Here is a 16,323-nt window from a genome sequence, read left to right as displayed (position 1 = left end):
ACGGTCCCTACTCCATTGTTAGTCTCGATGCTCGGTTTTCAGTTCGCTAGAACCCTTTTCGATGCTGGAAGTCGGCCTTCATAAATGAAATATTTTGGTATAAAAAGAAATACGATTAAGTAGGCTTAATTCTTTCAAATAATTTATGTTGCCTTTAAAACTGAAAATTATAATATCCGCTAATTAAGACAAATAATTTATACCACTTATCTTTCAAGTCTTTGTTATCAAAGACACTTTTTTTTATTAAAATTTTGGAAGAATAGGTCCGTCCCTTGCCAAGTTTAGATTAGTTTAGGCGCAAGGACCTTTGGTTTAAAATCGACAAAATTTAAATTAGAGATTTAACCAAAAATTATACTTAAACATAACATTGGAAATAATTAATTCCACGATAATTCAAATTCAAAAAGTCCTGGAATATTTTGGAAAATCCCAGGGAACTAAAGAGATAGTAGCAGAGATCTGCACGGGCGAGCCCGGCCCGGGATCTATCATTTTGAAAAAGGCCACAACCCGGCCCGGGTCCGAGTATATAGTTGGTTTTCCGACCCTGCCCGTTACATGCATTGACCAAGCGCGACCCGGCCCGACCGATTGCAAGAATTGACCAGCCACGTTGCTATTTTTTTACATGACATCAATGAATTGAATTGATATTTGCTTTAGCGTCGTGTGGTATTTATCACTTTTATTAATAATAGTCCGTCACAACGTCACATTTGTTCTAAGAAGCTGATACTCGTTTAAATTATCAATCATTTGAATTATGAATTAAAGGAGAACCTAGTCAGGCCCGGCCCTGGTCGACCCCTTAATTTGCAAAATTTGAAAAGCCCGACCCGACCGGCCCGATAAAATTTAATTTTGGAAAGCCTGGTCTCTGGATAATAGCGCTCAATTTTAAAAAAATTATTGAATGGTTTCAAATAATCAATTCTTATTTGAAACAAAATTTAAAGCTTCGATTTTTGCTCTCCAAAATCTTTCAATCAAATTTAATCGTTACAAAAAATATATATTTTAATTTTCATAGAAAAAAACTCTTAAATTCACGAGAAAAAGCTAAATAAATTGATTCTTTCGTTCTTGAAAATGTCCATTAATGGGGCTAACCGGCGCTGTTGGGGGGAGACCTCCCTTAGTCCAGGGAAAAACACCCAGCTCTTTGGCCATAAGGAATGGCGCCACCGTCGGTGGACGGGTAAGCAATATGCTAACCAACATTTAGACCCCCCCTTCAGCCCAGCCCCTTTAAGTTCGCTGGACATTATTTAAAACAAACGGAAAATAAAGTCTTCGTTGCATTTGCGAATAAGAAAGTTAATAAAATATTTACAAGGTTAAAATATTTGGCAAAAACTTTGATTTGAAATGATTGAGTTATTTGGTCCGGAATTATCGCGAAAACTTACTCGGGAAGTTCGTGAAAAAGTTCACCAAGACTCGCGGCGTCAATTAATAAAATGATGAAAACTCATTTAAATATTTTGAAATCCGAAAATGGTTTAAATTGTTCGTGAATCTCGTCACTAATTCGTCAAATTGTTCAAAATAAATGAAGACTAATAAATTGCAAATGGCGTCACTTCGTCAAATTGTTCAAAAAAAATTAAGACTAATAAATTGAAAATGGCGTCAATTCGACAAATTGTTCAAAATAAATGAAGACTAATAAATTGCAAATGGAGTCAATTCGTCAAATTGTCGAATTGTCGAATCCCGAACTGAGGAAATGAGTAACGGAAGTTGGTGACTCACTGGAAGGCAGTCCAGTGACGAGGAAGGTCAAAGGTCGTTCGTGGTCAAAGTGTAGAAGAGGGGACACTCTTTTGCGAACACCGTTTAGTCGGGGGAAGAAGGTGGTCTCCAGTTGTCGGGACAGTGGTCGACAACAATTCCAGATGAAGGGAAAGTGAAAGGAACCACGAGAAAGAACTGCCGGAAGATTCTTAAGGGGAGAATGAACTGTCTACTATAATCTAAAGAGATCACTTTGCTTCTCTTAGGATAGGGGGTCAAAATTGGGAACGTTGTTCTTTTCCTAAGGTCCTTCACTCGCCAAAACTCTTACGGTTCATTTCCCTTCATTTGCAATTGATATCTCGACCGTATCCGTTATCCGTCTGGACTTCTGACGCGTACGCGACGAACACTCGTGTCGTTTCGCGTACACGTTCATCCTTCCCAACTTCTACGGAGTGACGACGAGATGACGTTGATCCTGAAAATAAACAAGAGGTTACAAGTAAACCCTTACAATTTTGTCGCGCTTTCTAATGTATTTTAGCAATGTATAATGAACTCCATATTGATTTAATAGCAAAGGATAATTATTACAAAAACTATATTTAGGCACTGTATAATTAATGCCTTACTTATATACAGTAACATTGCTAATTAATATTGAAATCGTATAAAGAATATCTCCTCAACAAAAGCCGAGATACAACAAACCCCAAAAAATCCTTATTTCTCAGCCTGTTACGGCTACAATGACAGGGAGCCGAACATAAAGAGGTCACACAAAAGACACGTGTCCTTGGAATGACCCATATTAGTTTAAAACACGTTTCCGCACAATTTAAATGAGATCATAGTGTTTAGCAGACGGCATAATGAATTTTAAACTTTTTAGGACGGTCTGAGACAAGGACTAGGCAATATCCACGTCGGCGTTACAGCGTCACTTTCGGCGAAAATGAGCCAAATAACGATGAAACCGAATTAAAAAATTAAACACCGTTAGCGGAATGCAGTGAGCAACAAAAAATGTCGAGTCCGCACGTTTAATTACCGAAATTCAAAGAATAACAGCGAAAACATGATAGTGGAGGTATTTTTAGTAAGGTCTCAAACACAGTTATAGAAAAGCCCCGTCATGAGTCCCGAGGAACAAACAATACGAGCTTTTCCAAGACCTATGGCAAAACGCTGACAGTAGATAAAACCAAAAGACGGCGATAACACGAAAAATAGTTTAAATCACTGAAAATTAAGTTTGATTACCGTTAACGGAAGGCTTTAGAAGTCGTTATGTGCAAAAATCAAACGAAGCCAACTCGATCACGCGCTCAGCAAAAAAAATCCTTATTTCTCAGCCTGTTACGGCTACAATGCGGCTCTGGAGCAATGAGTTAGATCTCTATGAGATAGATAGAGTTACAATTCAAATACTCGCGTATGCGTATTTTATTTAACACGTTTAAAAACTATCTTGACAGCTTGTTACACAGATTATAGCAGCAGACGTTAATAAAAAAGTTCTTAGGGTGGCGCCACCCGTATTTGATAAAGATTCATGCTCGATAAAAGGTGTATTGCGAAACGTCGATCTCGAGATCTCACGTTGTGACTCTAGGTTTCATATATATATTCTATCTCATTGCTCTGGAGTAGTTTAAAGAGAGCGAAGGCGAGACGACGACGAAGGCGGAGCTGACGACGAAGGCGGAGCTAATCTTCCGTTTTTATGTCTTTTATGTCTCCGTAATATTTTTTCGACATCATAGATGGCGACAAAATAAAAACAATGAAACGTCTCTGTTACAATGAAACTTTTTTAAGAATTTCAAAATTGTACCGACCTTACGTAAACTTGGATGAAACAAGAAGAGATTTGTCCGTTCAAAACAAGATCTTCAAAATTTAAGGCGACTGGATGTTGATATTAGTTTCCTGTGACGTAGAATGTAAAAAATGTAAGAAAAATAAGGCTTAGCTCAATCTTAAGTGTTATTTTAAGAGTGGCTGAAAGTGCGCCTCCTTTTAGGGTAGAACGAAACTAAAATAGCAAGAAATTTGAGAGGTAGCTATAAACAAAATAATTAGGAATAATTTGGGGGGTACAAACATGTCCAATTTAGTGATATCTTGGAAAAGGTGGAATTTTATCAGTTGATTGAAACAGGCGCTCCAGTAATGTTCATTATGTTCTTGCTAAGCCTAGTTTGAAAATTTTAATTTCAGCGCGCGACACGCGAGCTCTCGCGCGTGAACCAAGCTCTTACGTAATAATGACGTCAAAGGGATAAGAAAATAATTGCCGCGCTTTTCGAATTTCACAATAGATTAAAAGGGTGAAGCCGCGTTTTAAATCATTTCAAAATTCTTGTCTTATTTTAAAAGTTAAAGGAACCTCCTACCTTTTTAAATTGGATGTAGAGGCTTAAGCGAATTCTCAGATAGCGTCGAGACAGGGATAGATTTAATTTTAAAAGTAGGAATGGAGAACAGAGTAATCTAGGCTCGTGTCAAAGTCCCGGACCCCCTTCCCCCTCGGAACGGAGGGGGGGTAAGAAAGAAGAGGCGGGAGGGTCATAGCGACAGAGGTAAAAAGGAATTACCTCGTCCCCGTCAGCAACGTCATAAAAACGTAGTTTAAGTTTCAAAATCAATAAGATAATTTAAACTTGTCGTTACTACGTGTTGGAGGGAGGGAGCTGGGGTTCTATACTGGGTGGTCTATGAGTCGGAATAACTGAAGTAAATACCAACCGTTCCGTTCTCCATTCCTGCTTCTAAAATTAAATCTATCCCTGGTCAAGACTTTCCCTATCTCCGGAAGTTAGGCTTATCTCGGGATTCGTGGAGGGAAGAAATTCGTCTGTCGTCTGCTACAGTACATATTTTTGGCCTTTGTAGCAGACGACAGACTAATTTATTCCCGTTATTCCCCTCCACGAATGCCGAGGTAAGCCTAACTTCCGGCGATAGGAAATAAGGTGGATTATTGACGGTTGAATTAGTTACCCCAGATTTGTCTCCCAGGGTTATGTTTTTTTGGTCTATCGGGGTGTTGATGTTGTTTATGGTCACTGGCCCGTCGATGTGGATGGTCCCTTGATTCACCAAGTTGAACTGTGGACCTTGACTCGCCCTCGCAGAACTGTCTGTGAGTTTCATCCTCATTTCGGCATAGCGTTGGTTCATCTTGGATAGAGTCTCCGTCAATTGGGTCAGATCCCTTTCCCGGGCCTCAATGTCGAAGGGCTGGCGCTGTTTATGTCGGGTGTCTCACTCGATCCGCTTAATTCCGATCTTTCTCGCTTCAGTTCTTCAATCTCACTCTCTAATTTCTCTTTTTTAATCCTGAGAGACGACAGTTGAGCTTCCAATCTTTCCACCTCTTCGTTCAAGACGGGAAGATTTGAAGTTTCTTCAGTCTGAACGGATCTCGATTCCGCCGCCTCGCTCTTCGCTCCTTCATTCGAAATTTCACTTTCTTTCGCCTTTCTCTTTTCGTGTTCATCAAATAATTTTTCAATTTCTTTTTTAACGGAATCTTTCGCGAAGAACAAAGCGGTTCGGCCCTTTTTGTCAGTCAAGTGAATGTCGGCGCCGTTTTCGAGCAACAATCTGATGACGTCCAAGTGACCCATCTCGGACGCGACGTGCAAGGATGTGACGCCATCGTTTCGAGCCCCATTGACTTACGCCCCATTTTGGATCAAGTGGGTGACGAAATCCAAGTGACCATTATGGGAAGCGATGTACAAGGATGTGGCGCCATTTTCCTTTGCCTGATTGACTTGCGCCCCATTTTGGATCAAGTGGGTGACGACGTTCAAATGACCATTCTGGAAAGCGACGTGCAAGGGTGTGAGGCCATCTTTATTGGCCTGATTGACTTGCGCCCCCTTTTGGATTTTGTGACCCTTATGGGAAGCGATGTACAAGGGTGTGGCGCCATCTTTATGGGCCTGATTGACTTGCGCCCCATTTTGGATCAAGTGAGTGACGACATCCCAGTGACCATTCTGGGATGCGATTAACAAGGGTGTGATGCCATCTTTACGCGCCTGATTGACTTGCGCTCCATTTTGGATCAAGTGGGTGACGACATTCAAATAACCATTACAGGAAGCGGCGAACAAGGGTGTGATGCCATCTTTATTGGCCTGGTTGACTTGGGCCCCGTTTTGGATCAGGTGAGTGATGACGTCCAATTTGCCTTCCTTGGATGCCAAGTATAAGGGTGTTCTGCCTTCATTGTCGATGGCCTCAATTCGAGCTCCTTTTCCAAGAAATAGTTTGACAATTTCAACATGTCCATTTTGGGCAGCGAAGTGTAACGCCGTGCGTCCATTTTCCCCCTCCTTCTTGTCGGGGTCTTCCCCTCTCGCTAATAATGTCTTCACTCTATTTACGTCACCATCCCGCGAAGCTTCGTGTATTTCCGGAATGCGTAGTTGTCTCCTGAACCACGCCATCAGATTCCAAGGTTTTGATTCCTAAGAAAGTTTCTTTGCGAGATCAGAGTTTGGCTGATTTATTTCTGCGTAATTCGGGACATTGTTCCTCGCAACACATTCCCGTATTTACACGGGGAAGTACACTAATGGCTGGTGACGTCAGGGACAGGGAAGTAACAGTGTTCGGGAGCTCCATCTTGTTCCTCGTTGTCGGTTGACGCTCATTTCATTTCAGCGCGTTCGCATTTCAAGTCTAAAATCATTTAAGAAACGCCTTCAAAACCAAATATTGATGAGCTCTAGCAAATTTCATCTAAAATTGATCAACTAATAGCTCTGTCGTTTTAAACTGCACTAACTTGGATTGAAATGGTCCATCAGGCTGGGGACTTTCAAGGGCGCGTCGGTGTTTTCGTTGGCCTCGAATTCTTGTTTTCCCAACACGATAAATGGTCGTCCGCTGTAAGACAAATGAATCAGTGATTTGGAACCTTCAACATCCGCAATTACTCGTTTCAACGTAGTTTGTCCGAACTGAAATTGTCTCGGTCGTGAAATTACCTGGAAAATGACTTTAACGGAGTTTAGAAGAGAGGCCGAAGACTCCGTTGTTTCATGGTGCGCGTATTAGAGATGACCATGGGTCATTGAAATCCCTGGAATATACATTGAGTTTTTAATTGACCGCCAAAAAATGCCTCGAAATTAAAAATATTTTAGCCAGGGAAGGCAATTTGATTTCAGTGGAAAACAAAACTTGACAACAGTTCATGGGTTTACGAAAATTGCAAAATTTTACGATAAATTTGTGTTTAAAAGATAAATGTTCAAATGAAGAGTTGACTTGTTTGTAACTCAATAATCATTCTTAAGAAATATCCCTATTGACATTGACAAATAGCTTTTGAGCTACAGAATAATTAGGGAAAATATTTTGAAGGAATCATTTGGGGAATCTGGGAATTTATTGCTAACCCTGAACAAGTTGTTTCCCGAACTGAACTGAACTTTTCCATGATCAAGTCCTACCTTTTCGATTCCGTTGTCGTCGATTGAGATTAAAGATAAGAAGATCCAAATGGAAAGGACCAATACCTATACTCCACAAATGAACGGCGTGGCAGAGAGATTTAACCGAACTGCGTTGGATGGCGTACAAGCACTTTTAGAAGATTCGGGCTTACCTCAACATATGTGGGCGGAAGCTTTACAAACATTCACCTACCTCAATAATCGCTTACCACATTCCAAGGTGATTGGAGTGGTTCCAGAAGAGAAATGGATTGGTCGGAAGTTGTCAGCTAGTCATTTGAAGCGCTTTGGTTGCTTAGCGTTCACCCATTTGCACAAACCCCAGAGGAGCAAATTGGAAAGGAGATCAAGGATGGGAGTTTTTGTTGGGTACGCCGTCAAAACAAAAGGGTATCGCATATGGTTTCCTGAGGAAGACTTTACCGCAGAGACTAAACATGTCAGTTTCGATGAAGGCAAGAGAGGAATAGAAGCCATCGCACCCACGGAATGCAGAAACGAAAATGTCACGGTGTACAATGACTATTGGCCAGAATTGCACAATGTAGAAGCCGAATATGAAAGCTTGGAAGACACATCAGACACATCGTCAGAAGAAAATGACGACACCTCGTCAGAAGAGCGCGGGGAAACAGGGTCCACCGAAACCAGCCAGGAAGAAATTGAGGACGCTCCTGCAACGATATGGAAGAGGGAACTACAGCCAAGAAAAACAGGCGGAAGAACCTATGTATATTATCGTCCTGAGGGAGGAACGAGAAAATACAAATGCCTGAAAGATATTCAAGCGTATTTAGAAGAAAGGGGAGAGGTATTCGATGCTACGAAATTCGACTTCAGCACTACGAAGAAGAAATTAAAGGAAAACGTAGAGGCAAACCTCATAGAAATCCCAAGAAGTTACGCTGACGCCATAGAAAGTGACGAAAAGGAACATTGGAAAGAAGCAATGGATATGGAAATGAAGACTATTAAACAGAGGACCGCAAATCCACCAGTGGGTTCATTGTCAACATCGGAAATAACCCAGTCCAGTGGCGATCAAGCAAGCAGTCCTGCGTTGCCTTGTCTACAATGGAGTCCGAGTATATAGCACTAGCGGAATTAGCGAAAGAAATAGCCTGGTTGTCGCCGATCATGCAGGAACTTCACAAACAGTGCTGCCCCGATGAACTGAAATTAAGCCTCACCAGAGTGTACTGTGATAATCAAGCCGCAAATGATTTTGCTAAGAATGTAATTGAGAATAACCGTTCTAAACACATAGATTTGAGATTTCATTTTGTTCGAGATTGTTTAAATAATGAGTTGTTTAACCTAGCATTTGTACGTACAAATGATAATATTGCAGATATTTTCACAAAGTTGTTACCTAAAAGAAAATTTCTAGAAATTTGTGTATTAATGAAGTTATGTTAACTTAATTATGCAGTTTATACCATTTCGTAAGATTATCTTAGTCAAAGGGGAGTATTAGACATAAAGTTTTTTTTGTAGACTAGAGATAAGCTTCGCAACTCGACCCTTGACCCCGGTACGCCACGCCCCCTTTGTTTACTTGACGATTCCCATTTGGGGTGTTAGGTTAGTTACTCTTGAGTTCTGGTGTTTGCCGGTTAGGCTATAGTTAGGCTTAGCTAGTGTGTAATTTATATTGTACTAATGTTATACTTTAATATTATTATAAATTAACTTGGATTGAAATAAAACGCATTCATTAACAACGACACTAGAATAGATTATTTCAATACTTTTCGATTTCGTTGTCGTCGATTGAGATTTAAGATAAGAATCTATTTGAAAATGAACTTTAGCATTTCGACGTCTCTCTCTCGATTGTTGCACTTTGACCTTCCTTGACCTCGCCCAGAAGGAACGACCACCTGCAATTAGAAAAACCATAATTGAAGAAAGAACTTTAAAAATTTGATGAAGTTACCTCGAAAGACTTTCGACGGGCGTTTCACTCCGCCGTTCCGTGGAGCGGACCACCAACTCTAAGCTCGTGTCTTCATTGGCTGCTTTTTGACGTTCCCGAATGACGAGTGCCACTCCCCCATCAACCAGCTCCCAAATACTGAAAATTTTCAATTTAACCACTTTAGTCAAGAATCGCTACCAATGGTCGTGGCACTCTTCAAGTACAATTTCAGGGTTGGTGACTAGGGGGTCCCTTTCTCTTTAAAATAAAACAAGTTTCGTTAAAATCGGTTCACATTTCACCGAGATTCGATTTTTTTGAAATAATTTTAAACTGGGGTTCACCCACTAATCTAATGTGATAATCGCAATGCGCGGAAATTATTTCTTTTCAATTCCTCGTCAAAATGACGTAAGAGGTCGAGAGCCAGCCCCTCGCGCGCTTCAATTCAAAGTTTCAAACTAGGCTTAGCAACGAAATTCAGTTTTTATAAACGGAATTAATAAAAAATGCATCATTTAGTTTTATTATTTAACATAAAAACACTTGTTTTAATGCTTTCGTCATTCAATGCACGTTTCCATATCGATGGTGATATTGCAATAGTCAAATCTCAAGTTTAATAAATAGCAAGCCTCTATTGCTGAATAGCCTTACCTAACCAAACCCTACCCAAACCAAAGCTAAGCCAGGGTTCGTACACGACCTGGAAATCCCGGAAAAGTCAGGGAAATTGAAAATGGGCCTAAAAAGCCAGGGAAAAGTCAGGGAAATTGAAAATGGGCCTAAAAAGCCAGGGAAAAGTCAGGGAAATTGATAATGGGCCTAAAAAGCCAGGGAAAAATGTATTGGAGGGAAATTTAAACTCCGAATAAGAGTGACCAGAAAATGTGTTGTCTGAGATTTGAGCATAGCCCGAAATTGGCGGAACTCGCTCTGGGTATTTGTGATTTTTAGCTAGGTGTGGTTATATAATGACCTAGTTTTGCGCTGATGGATTCTATGTGGGTGTGTTTGTGAGTTAACCCCGGGTACACGAAAAACAAGCGTGGATAGAAAGCGATTAAGGCAAGATCCGCTACCACGTTGGAGCTCGTAATGTGTTAGAATTGCGAGAGGAAATACATTAGCGCTATGGCATGAGTTTAAGGCAATTTTCCGACTTCGGATGGACGTAAAACAAGTTTGTCTGGACCTATAGTTAAGAAAAGATCCTCTTTAGGCTCTTCAACGCATTGGGAAAGAAATAAGATCGGCATCGTCAAAGTATTCACCCGGTTAGATTGCGGCGAGGATAAAGTTTAGGGTTCATTTGACGGACGGCCGTATCGAAACGGATGAAAATATTTTCTCCTTACTCCGGTTTTTGAGGTAAGCGAAGGAGGATGGGGAATACGGGCAAGGTAGCTAGAATGAGAGATTTATTTTCATACGGAAAGGGCACTGTGTGTAAAAGCTGGGTTGCTGCTATTTATTTATAGTTGTCGTTGAAAATATCTCCTGACCCTTCAATTTGTATTTGTTATAGGTTTTTATCTACGTTGTGAAAGACATACTGGATTTACGATTATGAGTGTGTATGTTTGTGGATTAGGTGTGGAGTCTGGATAGACGAAAATACCTTTTTAGCTAGGTGTGGTAAGAACATAATGTACACCAAACGTTGGGCCATCTCGAAGTTAGCGAGTTAGAAAACACGAATAATGTATTACATTCGCACATACGAAACTAGTACGCCCTTCCCACCTCAACCACACCTAGCTAATACGTAAATTTTTTTTTACGTGACTTGTATTTAGTTACTGTTAAATTGAAACGAATAGCCCCTTCCAAAAAGTTTTGGAAAAATGTTCTTAGTCTGAGTCAGTTCAGTTCTTCCTACAAACAGGAAGTAGTTTCCCCGCATAGCCTGGTTCACAGCCTAGATATGACGTTTTTTAGCTCTAAGTGCGCATGCGCGAAGAACTTAAACACCAAGATGCACAAGGCAGTCAAACTTTTTGGAAGGGGCTATTATTTGGCTTATTTTTATAAGAAAAACATCTCGTGCAAACATTATTCGAGTGAATTTTGATTGGTCTTCATATACTCTGTTCGCCATGTACGCTATTGCAATTTAGTCAGGGAAATTTGTGCAATTAAGTCAGGGAAATTTCTGCAATTTAGTCAGGTAAATTTGTGCAATTTAGTCAGGAAAAACCTAGAAAAGTCAGGGAGTTTCATTCCCAAAATTTTGTACAAATCCTGTAAGCTTAAATCTTTTGCGGAAATGGGTTATGGTAAAAAAGGCTGAACTAAAATGTTTTTGTAAAAACTGTGCGCGAGTGGGGAATAAAAATTGTGCGGAAATGAGCTATGGTTCTCGAAAATTGTGCGGAATTGAGCTATGATTCTCTAAAATTGTGCGTAATTGAGCTATGATTCTCTAAAATTGTGCGAAATTGAGCTATGATTCTCTAAAATTGTGCGGAATTGAGCTATGATTCTCTAAAATTGTGCGTAATTGAGCTATGATTCTCTAAAATTGTGCGTAATTGAGCTATGATTCTCTAAAATTGTGCGTAATTGAGCTATGATTCTCTAAAATTTCGGAATTGAGCTATGATTCTCTAAAATTGTGCGTAATTGAGCTATGATTCTCTAAAATTTCGGAATTGAGCTATTATTCTCTAAAATTGTGCGTAATTGAGCTATGATTCTCTAAAATTGTGCGGAATTGAGCTATGATTCTCTAAAATTGTGCGGAATTGAGCTATGTTTCTCTAAAACTGTGCGGAATTGAGCTATGATTCTCTAAAATTGTGCGGAATTGAGCTACGATTCTCTAAAATTGTGCGGAAATTGGCATTCTCGCGAAATTCTATAAAACAGAAACGAAACCAATGTTCCATTTTTCCTAAACTCGGGATTCTATAACAACTCTTTATTATTTGATCTGAAGTTCTACTAGAAATGTGAAATTACCGTAATTTTTAAAAATGGTAATTTACCGGGTAAATTACCGAAAACTTACTGGTAAATTACCGATTAAAACTATGAAATTACAAAAATTACCGTAATTTATGGTATTTTATGTTTTAACATGCTTATTACCGCGGTAATTTTGTAATTTACCGGTAAATTACCACTCTAAAATTACGGTAAGTTATAAATCTGTAATTTACGCGGTATTTCTCACATCTCTACCCCGGACACACGAAAAACCGATTAAGGCAAGATCCATAACCACCTTAGAAATGGTAATGTGAAAGAATTGCGAAAAGAATACATTAGTTCTATGGTATGAGTTAAAGGCAATTTTCTGACTTCGGGTGGACGTAAAACAAGTTGGTCGGGACCCTTGTTGAGAAAAGATCCTTCCGGTTCTTGGAAGCATTGGGAAAGAAATAAGATTGGTATCGTCAAAGAATTCGCCCGTCCCCGTCAGCAACGTCATCAAAACGTAGCTGTTTAAGTGAGCTACCCAATAAGATAATTTAAACTTACTTTTCGTTACCTGTTGGAGGGAGGGAGGGGCCTCTATACTGGACAGTGGTCTATGAGTCGGAATAACTGAAGTAAATACTAACCGTTCCGTTCTCCATTCCTACTCCTAAAATTAAATCTATCCCTGAATTTACTTTGTCTAGAATTAAAAATCAGAAAAGTAGAAACATAGCCCACTTGATCACGCTGGCTGCACGCGCTATGGAAGCCCGCTCAATCGACCCTAAGAATAAAAATAGCATAGGCATAGGTTCGGTCTAAAATTCAAACCCGTCTGGTTTTGAGAGGGACCAGTTTTATCAACGTTTTTGGCCCAAATAGTGCATCCACTGGTTCAAATCTCAATTGAAGGTTCAATTTCTCTACTATGTGATGATTTTTATTTTTTATAAAAAAAACTATTATAGCTGAAGACTTTAAATTTTACAGGATAATATCAAACCTTTCAATACACGTCTCATTAAAAATTCAAGAGATTTGAACCAGTAGATGCACTAATATTGTCAAAAACGTTGAAAAAACTGGTCCCCTCCCATAGACGCCCATGTTAAAACCAGACGGGTTTGAAAGTTTAGACCGAACCTATGTGACGCGCCGCATTCGCGAGTTAACATGTAAAAAAATCGTTTGGACGGGCTTCTAGAGCGCGTGCAGCTAGCGTGATCAAATGGGCTATGGTAGAAAGAGACGATTATGAAATCCTATCTAGGAAATTTTAAGAGTTGATCTGAAAATATGGCGTCATAGAAATGTTTCGGAAACTAGGATTCAGGACTAAAATTCACGTGAAATTAAAAAATTACAAGTTGGGAAAACCAAAATATTACCTCTCCGAGTCAAGAGGTCTACTACTACAAACTTATTTACCTAGATATGGAATTATTTCTCTTTTTTGAAGTAAAAATTTACGAAATATTGAAGCAGTATTCCAAGCATAGCGAATAATACAGTAAAGCAGACGACATTTTACATCCAATAAGGATAAATCTTGGACACATGGAAATAAGTCAATGGGGAAAAGATCAGGAAATGAAGTCTACGCTTCAGCTGTTTACCGTATATTCTGATAGCTACATTCACAACTGGTTAGCAGTGTAAACACTATCGTCTCGTCTCACCTCAACAATATTCTTAGTTTGCCAACATGAATGTTAACGTTAAATAACACCAAAGTTAAATTGTAGCTAGACGCACTAATAGTCAATGCGCACCATAAAGAGAATAAAAAGTCTGTAGCTACTACCCGTTCACCATTAGCCCTTTTACTATTCTAATTGCCACCATGATCTTTTCTTCTATTATAAAATCTTAACCTGATTATTTAATAGTGTATTTAACTTTCGGCTCCCTCTGAACCGTTGATGTCTCTTCATTTCAGACACGAAAATCAAAGCACAAAAGTTTACTTCACCTCAGGCCTCAATTATTTACTCTTTGTTTCACTAAGCCTATTGCGGATGATACTTAATATACCCGCCGGAGACTAGGTCTTAGTTTTCTTCATGAAATCACTAAACCAAGGATTATTCTATATACAGATGTAGTATAGCTTAAGTAATATATAAACAGCCATTTCAAATAACAATATTAAAAAAAATCTTTGGAATATCAAAATGAAACGGAGCTTTAAAGCTACAAAAGTACTAAATGCATCATAATTACGAAAAATACTTCCACATATTCACTTTATATTATGGAAAAAGGGAATATTAAGGTTCTGTATGATTTCTTAACACATCAACACAAGGCTAACTGCTAACGCGACGCACTAGTGTAACAATGGACAGACAAACACACAGACAAAAACATAGACTGCTTTTTAACTCTTTCCGTATTAATTTTGAGTTGAGAAACATGATTATCTTTAATATTTAAATAAATATAATTATTTTTAATTATTTTAATCTTCAATAATTAACATTAATAATAGTTAAATCGTTTAAAATAAAGTTATACCTATTATCATCTCAAACTTTGCTAATATTGACGTTTAAAGTGAAGGGTACCCCTCTTGCCCGCTTTCTTCTAATTTTGGGGTATATATACGATTCGTTTCCATTATAATAGTAAGGAAAAAGCGCAATTGCGAAAACCTTTGGTGGCGATCCCACCTTAGGGAGGCTAGACGTTTCTCGTAACCCTAGCTGATCGCCGCGTATATCCTAAAACCAAACGATGATAATGGAGTAGAAGCCAATGAGACAGATTGGTGTCTATGTGGAATAGACGGAGGACCAGTAGATGGTGGTGTTTAGAAGCCATAATGTACAGACTGGTGTCCAAGTGGGATGGACAAAGACCAGAAGATGGTGGTGATTAGAATCCAGTATGTACAGACTGGTGTCCAAGTGGATTGGACGAAGACCAGAAGATGGTGGTGATTAGAAGCCAGTATGTACAGAATAGTGTCCATGTGGGATGGACGAAGATGAAAAGATGGTGGTGATTAGAAGCCAGTAAGTACAGACTGGTGTCCGTGTGGGATGGACAAAGACCAGAAGATGGTGGTGTGAGAACTCAAGTAGAGGAGCCATTTTCGTGACTGTGAAAGCAGTTCGGAAATGGCGAACACGTTTGCTCCGATTTGGAAACTGCGAACGCGGTCACGTGGGTGTAACAACAGACACACAGACAGACAGACAGACACACACGATCGTTACAGAACCTCTCCGTGACATACGTCACTCGGAGAGGTAAAAATATGCAGTCATTTGCGTAATCATTTTATTAATCATGAACCTAATTGGGCTCTGAAATTTAATTCCATTCAAAATTCCGACAACAATTTTTAAATAGTCGCTTAACAACTTTGCCTGTTGTAACACGCCTGTAACGAAAAATTAAAAATTTCATATTATGTCAGGCCATGTGTAGGACCAAAAGTGAGATGAGACTAGAAGTACTGAGCTCACCAAACTCTTCACTCGGCGAAAGTGAATATTCTTGATAAGGCAGCAACGGTTGGCCCTTTAGTACCGGTTTCTCAATTTTCCCTCTCTCCAAAACGTGAGACGCTCTCGGGTGGCGGTAGACGGGGGCCGAACTAGATTCAAGCAGCACCCGCTTCGTCCGTGTACACCCCCGGCTTTAGCTTCAGGGGAATTTAGGGGTAGGAAATGTTTTTGAAGTGGAACTCGACCAATTTTTTTCTCTCTCTCTAGTGTAGACGCAGGGATGGAAGCGGTGGCATAAAATCCTCTCAAATCTCTTCACTAGTGCCAGGATCTACTACCACCAATGCTAGAGCCCTTCCCTCCTAGTCAATTATCTTACTTCCGGTAGGACTGAGGCTGGTTCTTCTTCCGATTAGGTTGAAAAATATTTTCGTTAAATGAAATATTTTGGTGAAAAAAGAAATACGATTAAGTAGGCCTAATTCTTTCAACTAATTTTTGTTGCCTTTAAAACTGAAAATTATAATATCCGCTAATTAAGACAAATAATTTAGACCACTTATCTTTCAAGGCTTTGTTATCAAAGACACTTTTTTTATTAAAATTTTGGAAGAATAGGTCCGTCCCTTGCCAAGTTAAGATTAGGTTAGGCCCAAGGACATTAAGTTTAAAATTGACAAAATTGACATAAAAATTTAACCAAAAATTAAACTTAAAAATAACATTGGAAATAATTAATTCCGCGATAATTCCAAAAGTCCTGGAATATTTTGGAAAATTCCAGGAAACTAAAGGG

General features: G+C 39.3%; 1 long non-coding RNA gene across 1 annotated transcript; it reads right to left on the bottom strand.

Annotated features, from left to right (window-relative positions):
- Nucleotides 1-2,295: 2,295 nt before the first annotated feature.
- Nucleotides 2,296-3,525, bottom strand: LOC149676467 (uncharacterized). Its single transcript, XR_016366710.1, has 2 exons — nt 2,798-3,525; nt 2,296-2,689 (listed from the first exon to the last, which is right to left on the bottom strand). It is a non-coding gene; the product is annotated as an uncharacterized LOC149676467 (long non-coding RNA).
- Between the last annotated feature and the right edge of the window lie 12,798 nt (nt 3,526-16,323).

Source organism: Phalangium opilio, unplaced genomic scaffold, assembly GCF_054372755.1.
Source record: "Phalangium opilio isolate 3A_F unplaced genomic scaffold, DU_Popi_V2 ptg000046l_1, whole genome shotgun sequence".
NCBI classification, from domain to species: Eukaryota; Metazoa; Arthropoda; class Arachnida; order Opiliones; family Phalangiidae; genus Phalangium; species Phalangium opilio.
This window is presented reverse-complemented; position numbering and strand designations above follow the sequence as displayed.